The sequence below is a fragment of the Lynx canadensis genome, chromosome A2 (assembly GCF_007474595.2).
Source record: "Lynx canadensis isolate LIC74 chromosome A2, mLynCan4.pri.v2, whole genome shotgun sequence".
NCBI classification, from domain to species: domain Eukaryota; kingdom Metazoa; phylum Chordata; class Mammalia; order Carnivora; family Felidae; genus Lynx; species Lynx canadensis.
In genome coordinates this window covers 2,047,095-2,057,104 of record NC_044304.2, presented here as the reverse complement: position 1 = coordinate 2,057,104, position 10,010 = coordinate 2,047,095, and the positions used below count along the sequence as shown (strand labels likewise).

At 47.8% G+C, this 10,010-nt stretch overlaps 1 protein-coding gene across 1 annotated transcript in view; it reads left to right on the top strand.

The window, feature by feature from the left end:
* The window catches only part of LOC115502601 (zinc finger protein 77-like), a 135,819-nt gene that overhangs the window by 34,052 nt on the left and 91,757 nt on the right, over window positions 1-10,010 (top strand). The window lies entirely within an intron of this gene.

Below are 10,010 nucleotides of genomic sequence, written 5' to 3'. Positions count from 1 at the left end.
TCCCCGACTCCGCCCTGCCCCTCCTTGCGGTCTTTATTATTGAAAGTTGTGTCTCCACGTGTGCTGTTGCTGCTGTGTGCCCACCTGTGTTCCCCATGGACGTTAGTAAACGTGCAAGGATACTGGAGGAGGACAGTCTCCTCTGATTGTGTTTGTAGTTTGACCTTCGCTCATCGCCTTTGGTCTCGGTTGTTTATCAGTCATGACCTGTTGAGTTACGAAGAGTAACTGTTGGGGGTGCCTGGGTGGCTCAGTGGGTTAAGCGCCCCACTCTTGATTTCAGCTCAGGTGATGAGCTTGCGGTTCATGGGATTGAGCCTCGTGTCAGGCTCTGCACTGATAGCTCTCTCTCTCTCTCTCTCTCTCTCAAAGTAAATATATACACTTAAAAAAAAAAAAGAAGAGAAACCTTGTGGCTTGAAGTGGAAAGCTAGTGTCCGGCTGGTTCTGCTGGGTTTCGTTGTGAGCCGTGTGAGGCGGGAGGCCGTATGTCCCAGAGTCCTCCTCTGTGCGGCTCTGAGAGGAAGGCCCTGAGAAGAGAAGCTGTGTGGGGCTTGGAGAGCAGCAGTGAGGAACCGTGATTCTCCATCCTTCCGTGCCGCCAGGGGACAGACGCGTGGGGACCCAGGTGGGCCCGAGCCACGGTGTGTTGTCCTGGCTTCTGGTCTGCCGTCTGGAACAGCCCCCATGTAAGAAAAGTTTGACATTAGTTCTTGTTAGCATGTTCCAGAGACTTCCATGAGCTGTCCCGTGACAGACCGTCTTGGCTTCCCGGTCCCCACGGATCCTTGTGTTGCCCTGTGACTCTTTGTGTCCGTGAGGCCGTCTCTTCAGGCTGTTGTGCTTAGCGAGCTCTCTTATCCTGTGACCCCTTCATCTCCATGCTTTTTCTTTACATGATTTCTGTGGTAAGCATCTTGTCCTTCTCAGGGTAGGTCTGTATCCTGCCTCCCTCCCCCCTGACAGATCGAATGCTGTAGCCACAGATGCAGGAAACCTCTGTCCCTGGTTGCATTGTGGAGAGGCTGTGCTGACCCTGCATTTTTTCTTTCTGGATGTTTCCATGATTGGAATTAGCACCTGTGAGTGTATTTGGCAGTTTGTGGGAGTTTTCCCCTATAGCTGACTGCTAAGAGAGAAACCCAGTATGTTTAATGATGGTCTGTTGTTATGTGTGATTTCCCACTGTTTAATTCTGTCATTTTTAATATGTGATTCAAAACAATGTGCGTTTTTTTTTTGTTTTTTTTTTTTTGGTCAAACATCGTTTTCTACATTGCTTCATAGAAGTCTCATTACCAAGGTTTTCAAATCTATTGCATAATTTTTTTTAATGTTTATTCATTTTTGAGAGAGAAAGAGAGTGAGTGGAGAAGGGGCAGAGAGAGAGGGAGACACAGAATCTGAAGCAGGCTCCAGGCCCTGAGCTGTCAGCACAGAGCCCGACATGGGGCTTGAACTCACAAACCGCGAGATATTGACCTGAGCCGAAGTTGGATGCTTAACCGACTGAGCCACCCCAGCACTCCACATCTGTTGCACGCTTTAAGATTATATGTTTGGGGCACCTGGGTGGCTCAGTCGGTTAAGCGGCCGACTTTGGCTCAGGTCATGATCTCGCGGTCCGTGAGTTCGAGCCCCGGGTCGGGCTCTGTGCTGACAGTTCGGGGCCTGGAGCCTGTTTCAGATTCTGTGTCTCCCTCTCTCTGATCCTCCTCTCTCTGTCTCAAAAATAAATAAACGTTAAAAAAAAATTTAAAAAAAATTATATGTTTTATGTTTCACAACTGAGAAGTTATTTTAAAATATCCCATTCTAGAAGATTAACTTCTTGTGTTAGTTTTTTGAAATATATATTCTTGGTTGATAGTACTAAGTACGTAAACATTATGACATTTTCCTTCTGGTTTGTATTTCTTTAATTCCTCTACAACTGTCATGATTTTCTCAGTAAAATGACTTACTCATGGGGTGCCTGGGTGGCTCAGTCAGTTGAACATCCGACTTTGACTCAGGTCATGATCCCACAGTTTTTGGGTTCGAGCCCTGCATCAGGCTCTGTGTTGACAGCTGAAAGCCTGGAACCTGCTTCAGAATCTGTGTCTCCCTCTCTCTCTGCCCCTCTGCTCGGTCTCTCTCTCTGTCTCTCTCTCTCAAAAATAAATAAACATTAAAAAAAATTTTTTTTTAATTTTTTTAACGTTTATTTATTTTTTGAGACAGAGAGACACAGCGCATGAACGGGGGAGGGGCAGAGAGAGAGGGAGACACAGAATCTGAAGCAGGCTCCAGGCTCTGAGCCATCAGCCCAGAGCCCGACGCGGGGCTCGAACTCACGGAGCGCGAGATCGTGACCTGAGCTGAAGTCGGACCCTTAACCGACTGAGCCACCCAGGCGCCCCTAAAAAAAAAAATTTTTAAGTGACTTAACTCCTAATGGGTGAAAATCCAAATATTGCTTATGTAGTGGCCTCCTCCCAGAGTAATGGTCTTGCAGCTCAAGAGTGTGGGAGGGGAGCCAAACACATTCATCTTCCCTACTTGTCTGTCAACAACTAGAAAAAACAGCGTTGTTGCTGTTGTGAGTCTTAGTTGTGCTGGGAATCCGTTATTACACGGAGCTCCAGGCAGAACTGCCTTGAGGAAACTAACAGTTTCTGGAAATGCTGCTTCCCAGTGTGTGCTGTCCACATTCCTTAGAGGTGTGATGGAAAACTGACCCCAGAATGGAAATGTGTCCTTCCTCCCTTACTCCTTCCTTGCTGGGAATTGTGCTGAACAGGACGCTTCTAACTGTGACGGATGTGTAATTGGTTCGTAATGCTTCACCCAGTGGTGTCTCCTTGTATTATTCCCAGTGGAGGAAGAATAGTCCACTCGTGCTTTTGTTGATCTGCCCCAGTTGACACAGAGATAGCAACTGATCTGGCGTGGTGGGAGTCTGGTTGTATTTCGGGTGGGGCTGGTCGGGCTTCACGTCTGAGATGATGTGTAAGGGGAGGGGTTCCACGGGGACTTGGGGAAGGAAATGGCAAAGGAAATGTACAGGAAGTTGGTAGTGTAAATGGAAAATAAAGATATCTGTGTCTTCAGAGAGTAATACTTATGTGTAGTCATTCCAGCCAATGTCGGAATGGGCTTTCCTCTCTGCTGTCCTCAGTCCCCCAATATGACCTTGTCACCGGCCGACAACACACTGACCTAACAAGTGTGGAAGGTGTGGATCCCAACAACATTGCGATTTCAGCACCGACGGTGGGAAATAGTCTGTATGTGACATTTTCCGTGGGACTCTTGCTTGTTCATAGCATAACTGTGAAATCCCTGATTTCAAACATGGTCTGCAAATACCCAGGTGAGGTTTTCCTTGTGAAGTGGTCTTCCTTTTCTCTCTGGTGCCTTTCTGATTCTGACTCTGCAGTTTTGCAGGGACAACCCCAGAGTTCATGTTTAGAGGCTGTGAACGGGCACCTGTTCTGTGGCCATTAGGGGTTGGCCAGTGTCGTATGGTCACAGGAGGGGGCACAGGAAACCCCAGGACAACAGTTTATTACACTCAGGTCTGAGAGGGATGGTCAGTGCATGTAATGAGGGGGTGACCCCGGGGAGCACCACGGGAGTGAGCACGAGCAGGAGGGTGGGCGGCCGTGAGCCCGAGGCCATGTGGGCAAGTGCTTACAGTGCCTGGACCAGCACGGAATGTGATGGTGTGCTTTGAGCCAGGTGTGTGGCACCTGAAGTAGGGTCAGTAATCAGCCCCTGACGCTGAGTATAGAGTCTGGGAAAGAAAGGATAAATTTGAATCATAATCCTGAGTTGTTTGTTTTGTTGTTGTTGTTCCTATGCTTGGTGCCCTCTAAAAATTCACCTAGATTTATAGGCCTCAGTTAACTCATACAAGGAGAGGGGAAAAAAAGTATGGGATTTGAGCAACTAGATTTATATGTGCTGACAGGGTTCCCTTAAGGAGGACGTTTAACACACTGCCGGATATGAGTAAGCAGCACGTCCGTGTTCACACAGTCGGTGAGAATGGCAGTCATAGCCTCAGACACGGAAGCCGGCCCGGCGCTCGGTACTGGGCTGTGACATTCACGGAGCAGAAACCATTTCACCCGCCTGTCCTCGGACGAGGCACTCCCTTGTCTGTGATGCGTCAAGGCACATGAAGACCACGATACGGTCATGTGCGTAAAGAGGCTAAAAAATTGAGTCCAGTCCATACAGCTCCCCACATATTCCCTGCTTCTTGCTGATGTGTCTGCTGCCTCTTTTCTTTTTTTAAAATTTTTTAAAATGTTTATTTTATTTTTTGAGAGAGAGAGACAGAGCATGAGCAGGGGAGGGGCAGAGAGGGAGGGAGACACAGAATCCGAAGCAGGCTCCAGGCTCTGAGCTGTCAGCACAGAGCCCGACGCGGGGCTCGAACTCACAAACTGGGAGATCATGACCTAGGACGCTTAACCGACTGAGCCCCCCAGGCGCCCCGTGCTGCCTCTTTATTCATAGTTTGAGCTGCACCGCATCCCCCCTGCTTTCTAGACAAGAAGCGTGAAGATCTCCAATCACAAACTTACCTGTACCTCCTGACAGCATCTAGTCCAGAATAAGGGAGCCCTTCCCACACGCCCCCATCATCTGTCACACGTCTGCATGCGTCATGTCAGAACACGTCCTCACGCGGTACATGTCACAGTGTGTCCCTCACACCGACACCTCCGCCCACCTTCATGAGTTGTGGTCATCCAATGTCCCGATCCACTGTGATCCTCTCTGCCGACAGGTGTGGTCCTGGTGGTCTTTGAGTGGAGGGCATTGATGAAGTCATCGCCTTAGTCTTAGTAATGTGTTACAATCACGGTAATGACAAAGATCGTAAGTATATAAGAATTTAAAATATCGACCCAAAAGAAAAAAATCCCTGAAATCCTGTGCAGCTGGTACCATGACTAAGAATGCATGAAAATATTAACCAAGAATTGTCTTAAATGAGAAATAGCAAGGCTGATTTGACACTACATAAGTGCAAAGGGATATTTTGATAAAATCTCTCTTGTAAAGAAAGTTAGATTTGTTAGTATACAAGTGATAGTTAAACACAACTTAGGAGTTCCTGGGAAACAAGTAGAATCATCTGTTTGAGTAAACAAATGTAGATTGGGGGGGGCACCTGGGGGGCTCTGTCGGTTGAGCGTCCAACTTCGGCTCAGGTCATGATCTCATGGTCTGTGAGTTTGAGCCCCGCATCGGGCTCTGTGCTAATGGCTCAGAGCCTGGAGCCGGCTTCAGATTCTGTGTCTCCCTCTCTCTCTGCCCCTCCCCTACTCATGCTCTGTCTCTGTCTCTCAAAAAGTAAATAAACGTTAGAAAAATTAAATGCACGCCGTTTTAATCTCACGTAAATAGAATAAGTCAGCATTTACCAATGACTTGGATTCAGCTCTGTGTAAATGGAGAACTCGTACATTTACCCTGAGATATGCGGAAGGTGCTAATTTCTCACATGGAAGGATAGAATATGCACTCAACAAAGCAGCAGAGGGTCAAAATTCCATGTGCCTTTTAGCTGTGCCATTATATCTGTTGTCCTGGCATCGAGATCCCTGATCTAAAATTATTGAGATGACGGATATTTGCTATACAAAAGAAATCCCCCCCCCTTTTTTTCAAGTAACCTCTTCAGCCAATGTGGGGCTTAAACTCATTAACTGGAGATCAAGACTGATCACCGACCAAGCCAGCTGGCACCCACAAATGCTATGTTATTATACAAACATGGTATGATCTAGAAAAGAGGGGAGTCAAAGCACCAAAGAAAATCAACAAACGTGACAACCTAAATTAGGGGCCTGGGGGACAAGGTGTGACTGGCTGGAAAACCCAAAGCTGTGGATTTCTGACCCTAGAATCTGTATTCCATGATGGGGAAGATCATGAGTGGAACACAGGACTGCTAAGAAAATGGAAGAGAAAAGTTTGGTGTTTGGTTAGGGTACATGGTTGAATGAGAGGCTAGTACTCAGAAAGATGGGCCGCGAGCCCCTATGCATTGATCCGTCTGTATGGTGACCCCAACTCTAGACTAGGGCATCTTCACTTGTGCGTTCCTTTTTAAAGTTTATTTTGAGGGAAAGTGCGAGTAGGGGAGGGACAGAGAAAGGGGGGACAGAGGATCCCAAAGCAGGCTCTGCATTGAGAGCAGAGAACCCGATGTGGGGCTGGAACTCACAAACTGAGATCATGACCTGAACCAAAGTCGGATGCTTGACTGACTGAGCCACCCAGGCACCCCTTCATTTCTACTTCTAGTACTCATGCAATTTGACCATTGGTGAATTGTCACCTAGAATCATAAAGACAGGGATTCTGGGAAATATGCCTGCTGGCCTTACCCACGATTAAATAACACAATTCAGCAGAACCATAGTTATCTACATGTAGATTTCATTGACCTTGCATAGTAGTATTGTAGTACAGTGAAGGGATGGAAGGAAGATGTACGTGGAGTTCATATAATGTGTCTCAGCAATACATGTGTATATAATCTGGAATGTTTATGTATATTTCATAGAGATGTTGTGCATGTGGTTGGAAGGACTAGGAAACCAAAATAGTAAAGTAAAGGATTTCAGATAATAACACTGCAAGTTGATACCGAAATTGATGATAAGATATACGCAGTGCAGGCATATACATACTCTGGGTCCAGTATTGTACCCCCCAAGTTTCATGTCAAATGGACTTCCGACTACAGCCTTCTCTAGACATAAGGTGTTCGCACATGTAATGAAGATGAAGCCATACTGGGTCAGGGTAGGTCTTGACCCAGTGATGGGTGTCCTTATAAAACGGGGAAATTGGGACACAGAGGCCTGCGCTGAAGACAGGGCTTGACCACGTGAGACAGAAGCAGGGATTGGCATGATGTGTCTACCCGCCAAGGAATGCAAAGGGTTGTGGGCAACCCCCAGAAGCTGGGAGGGAGGCCTGGGACAGATTGTTCTTCAGAGCCTCCAGAAGGAACCAGCCTTGTGGACAACTTGATCTCAGGCTTCCAGCCACCTCAGTTGTGATACCACAAATGTCTGTCTCTGTGTTATGGCTGCACCAGATAATGAAGGCATTCTGCAGGAGGGAGGGAGTCTTGGATGTCCGAAGGACACCAGAGGCCACTGTGCCCCCAGCAGAGTGAGGGGGGAGAGGAACAGCAGACGTGAGAGGAGAGGAGAGGGTGGGTCACATGCACTGGCTGACCAAGAAGACGGACTTTGGTGGTGGGTGGCGTGGACCCTCAAGATGAGCTGATCAGGCACCCGCACAGGACCCCTCTGTTACCATGACAACAGGCACTAGGAAGGTGATGTCAGCCAAGGTGGTGGGTCACACTGGGTTGGTAGCAGTGGCTATGATGTGGAGGTTGAAGCCCAGATAGTATTTGAAGTTAGAGCCATCAGAATTTCCTGGCTTGGTTGTGGGTTGAACACAAGAAAGAGTGGGAAATTAGGCTTCAGGAAAATCACAATCTTTTGTACGTCAAAGGTCAACATCAAGAGATTGAAATGCCTCCCATGAAATGGAAGATCATATTTGTAAATCAAATGTATGATGAGATTTTTATCGTCCAGAATACACAAAGAATGCTTATATCTGAATAACAAAAACTCGACCCAGTTAGAAAGCGAGCAAAACCTTGCGTAGACATTTCATTTAGGATGACACACAAATGTCTAATACACACGTGCAAAAATCCTCAACGTCACTAACTGAAGGGAAACACAAGACAAAACACAAGACAATACCACTTCCCATTCACAAGAACAGCTAGGAGCCAGAATCCAGAAAACAAGCGGGAGTCAGGATGTGGAGAAAGTGGAACCGTGTGCTTGGCTGGTGGGAGTGTCAGGGCAGCTGACGTGGAAAAAAGTTTGGTGGTTCCTCAAGAAGTGAAACACAGAATGGCAGTGTGACCCAAGTGTTCCAGGCCTACGTAAACGGAAACAGACACTCAGATGTGTGCACACGAATGCCAGGTGCAAAACTGTGCGTTCCCCGCAAAAGAGGGAAACGTCCCAAGTGTCCCCGGTGTGTGGATGGATGAACCGGGTGCGGCATAGACACAGGACGCAGGTGATTCAGCCCCAAAAAGGAATGAGGCACGGACACGTACTGTAAAATGAGTGAATCTCGAAGGGGGAGTTAAAATGGCAGAGCAGCCCGGAGACCCCGAGGGTGTCTCGTCCCTGAAATGCAGCTAGATCAGCACCAAAAGACTTTGGACACCTAGGAAGTTGACCAGAGGATTAACAAAACAATCTGCAGAACTCGAGCCACAAAACTTGGCAAGTACGTGGTGCCGAGAGGTGAACTGGGGGAGAGAAAAGCTGCGGAAGGTAGGCAGCGGTTTTTGTGGAGAGAGGACAAAGAGAAAGGAAGAGGGAGAGTGGGGTGCATCGGCAGTGCAAGAAAAGTACTCCTCTGAAAGTAGCTGGAGTGAGGGAGAGAGAAAGAGTGAAAAACACTGGCAGGGGACTCAACAAGAAACCCGTTCCCCAAAACCACCGATGGGGAGAAAGGAGTGGGTTTCAATACCACCAGGCTTGTATAAACAGTGAAGTAGAGCCTGAAGTTCCTGAGTTCGGTGCTTGATGGTGCTCTGGTGAGGAAGCGGGGTGAATGCCCAGGAGCAGGCAGCGGGGTCTGAGGGGTCCATGGGCGACATGGGGAGAAGCGGTTCCCCCGCTTGGAGTGCATCTGGTAGAGGCCATACGGCCTCCCCCTGGGCAAAGGTCCCAGTGGACCCTGGAGGGCAGACTCGTTTGCTGGTGTTGGGAGAAAGATGCCAGAGTGCGGTGAAACACGGGGCGGCTGTGTGTTGTGGTTTGCCGTAGTCTGAACCTCTGCTGCCGCGCAATCGCACGAACGTTTTCTGGGGCCTGCCGGGCACCGACCTTTGCTCAGTGAGACCCTCCCCCAGAGAGTTGGCACGGGTCCAAGCTGCAAGGGTCTCTGAAGCGTGGGGTTTTGAAACAACCCCATCCGAGATAAAACTCTGGAGGGAGTTGCCGCCTGGCAGGCGGACAGCTTGGACGTGGACAGGTAGAGGTGCGGAGTGGACAGCGGCCTGAGACAAAGGAGGGGTGCTTGATCGCCGGGCCATGAGAGCAGGAAGTTCCTGCGCCAGAGAGGAGGCAGCTGGGTGAAGCCATTTCCGCCTCTCCCGCCCACGCACATGCGTGCCACACTGATCCACCCTAGCGAGCTAAGCAGCGCCACCAACTGGGAAATGGAGCCCTGACACCAAGCCCCGCGCAGCTGTGCCCTCCATGCTCATCCCCTAGAAGACCAGCACAAGCCCCTCCACCTGCTTAGTGTACGACTGTAGAAGGATTCACAGTTCAAGTTCTAGGGAAAACTAGATGTAACTTCATTCTGGTTTCATTCTGTGGGCTGGTTCCTTTATTTGTTCATTTTCTTTACTTCTGTTTTTGCTTAAATTGTTTTTTCCTTCTTTCTTTCTACCTCATTCTTGGATACAGAAAGAAAAATGTATTCTTATGTTTTGTACTTAAAAACTTTTTTTTTGTTCTATCTCATTTCATTTTGTTCTATTTTATTATATATATTTTTTAATTTTTAAATTTTTCTTACTTTTTTTTTTTTTTTTTTTTACTTTTCCTTCCATTTTCCCCCCCTCTATTCTACCAAGCTTCCTTCCACAAGCAGACCAAAACACACCTAGGATCTAGCTTCCTTTGATCTTTTGTTTTTAATTTTTTGATTTTAGTTTTTTATTTCATTAATTTTTCTTCCTCCAAAATCAGAAACAGGGAGAAATTCACCCCAAAAGAAAAAACAGGAAGAAATGACAGCCTGGGGCTTAATCAACACAGACATAATCAAGATGTCTGAATGGGGTACCCAGGTGGCTCATTCGGTTAAGCATCTGACTTCAGCTCAGGTCATGATCTCACAGTTTGTGAGTTCGAGCCCCATGTCGGGTACTGTGCTGA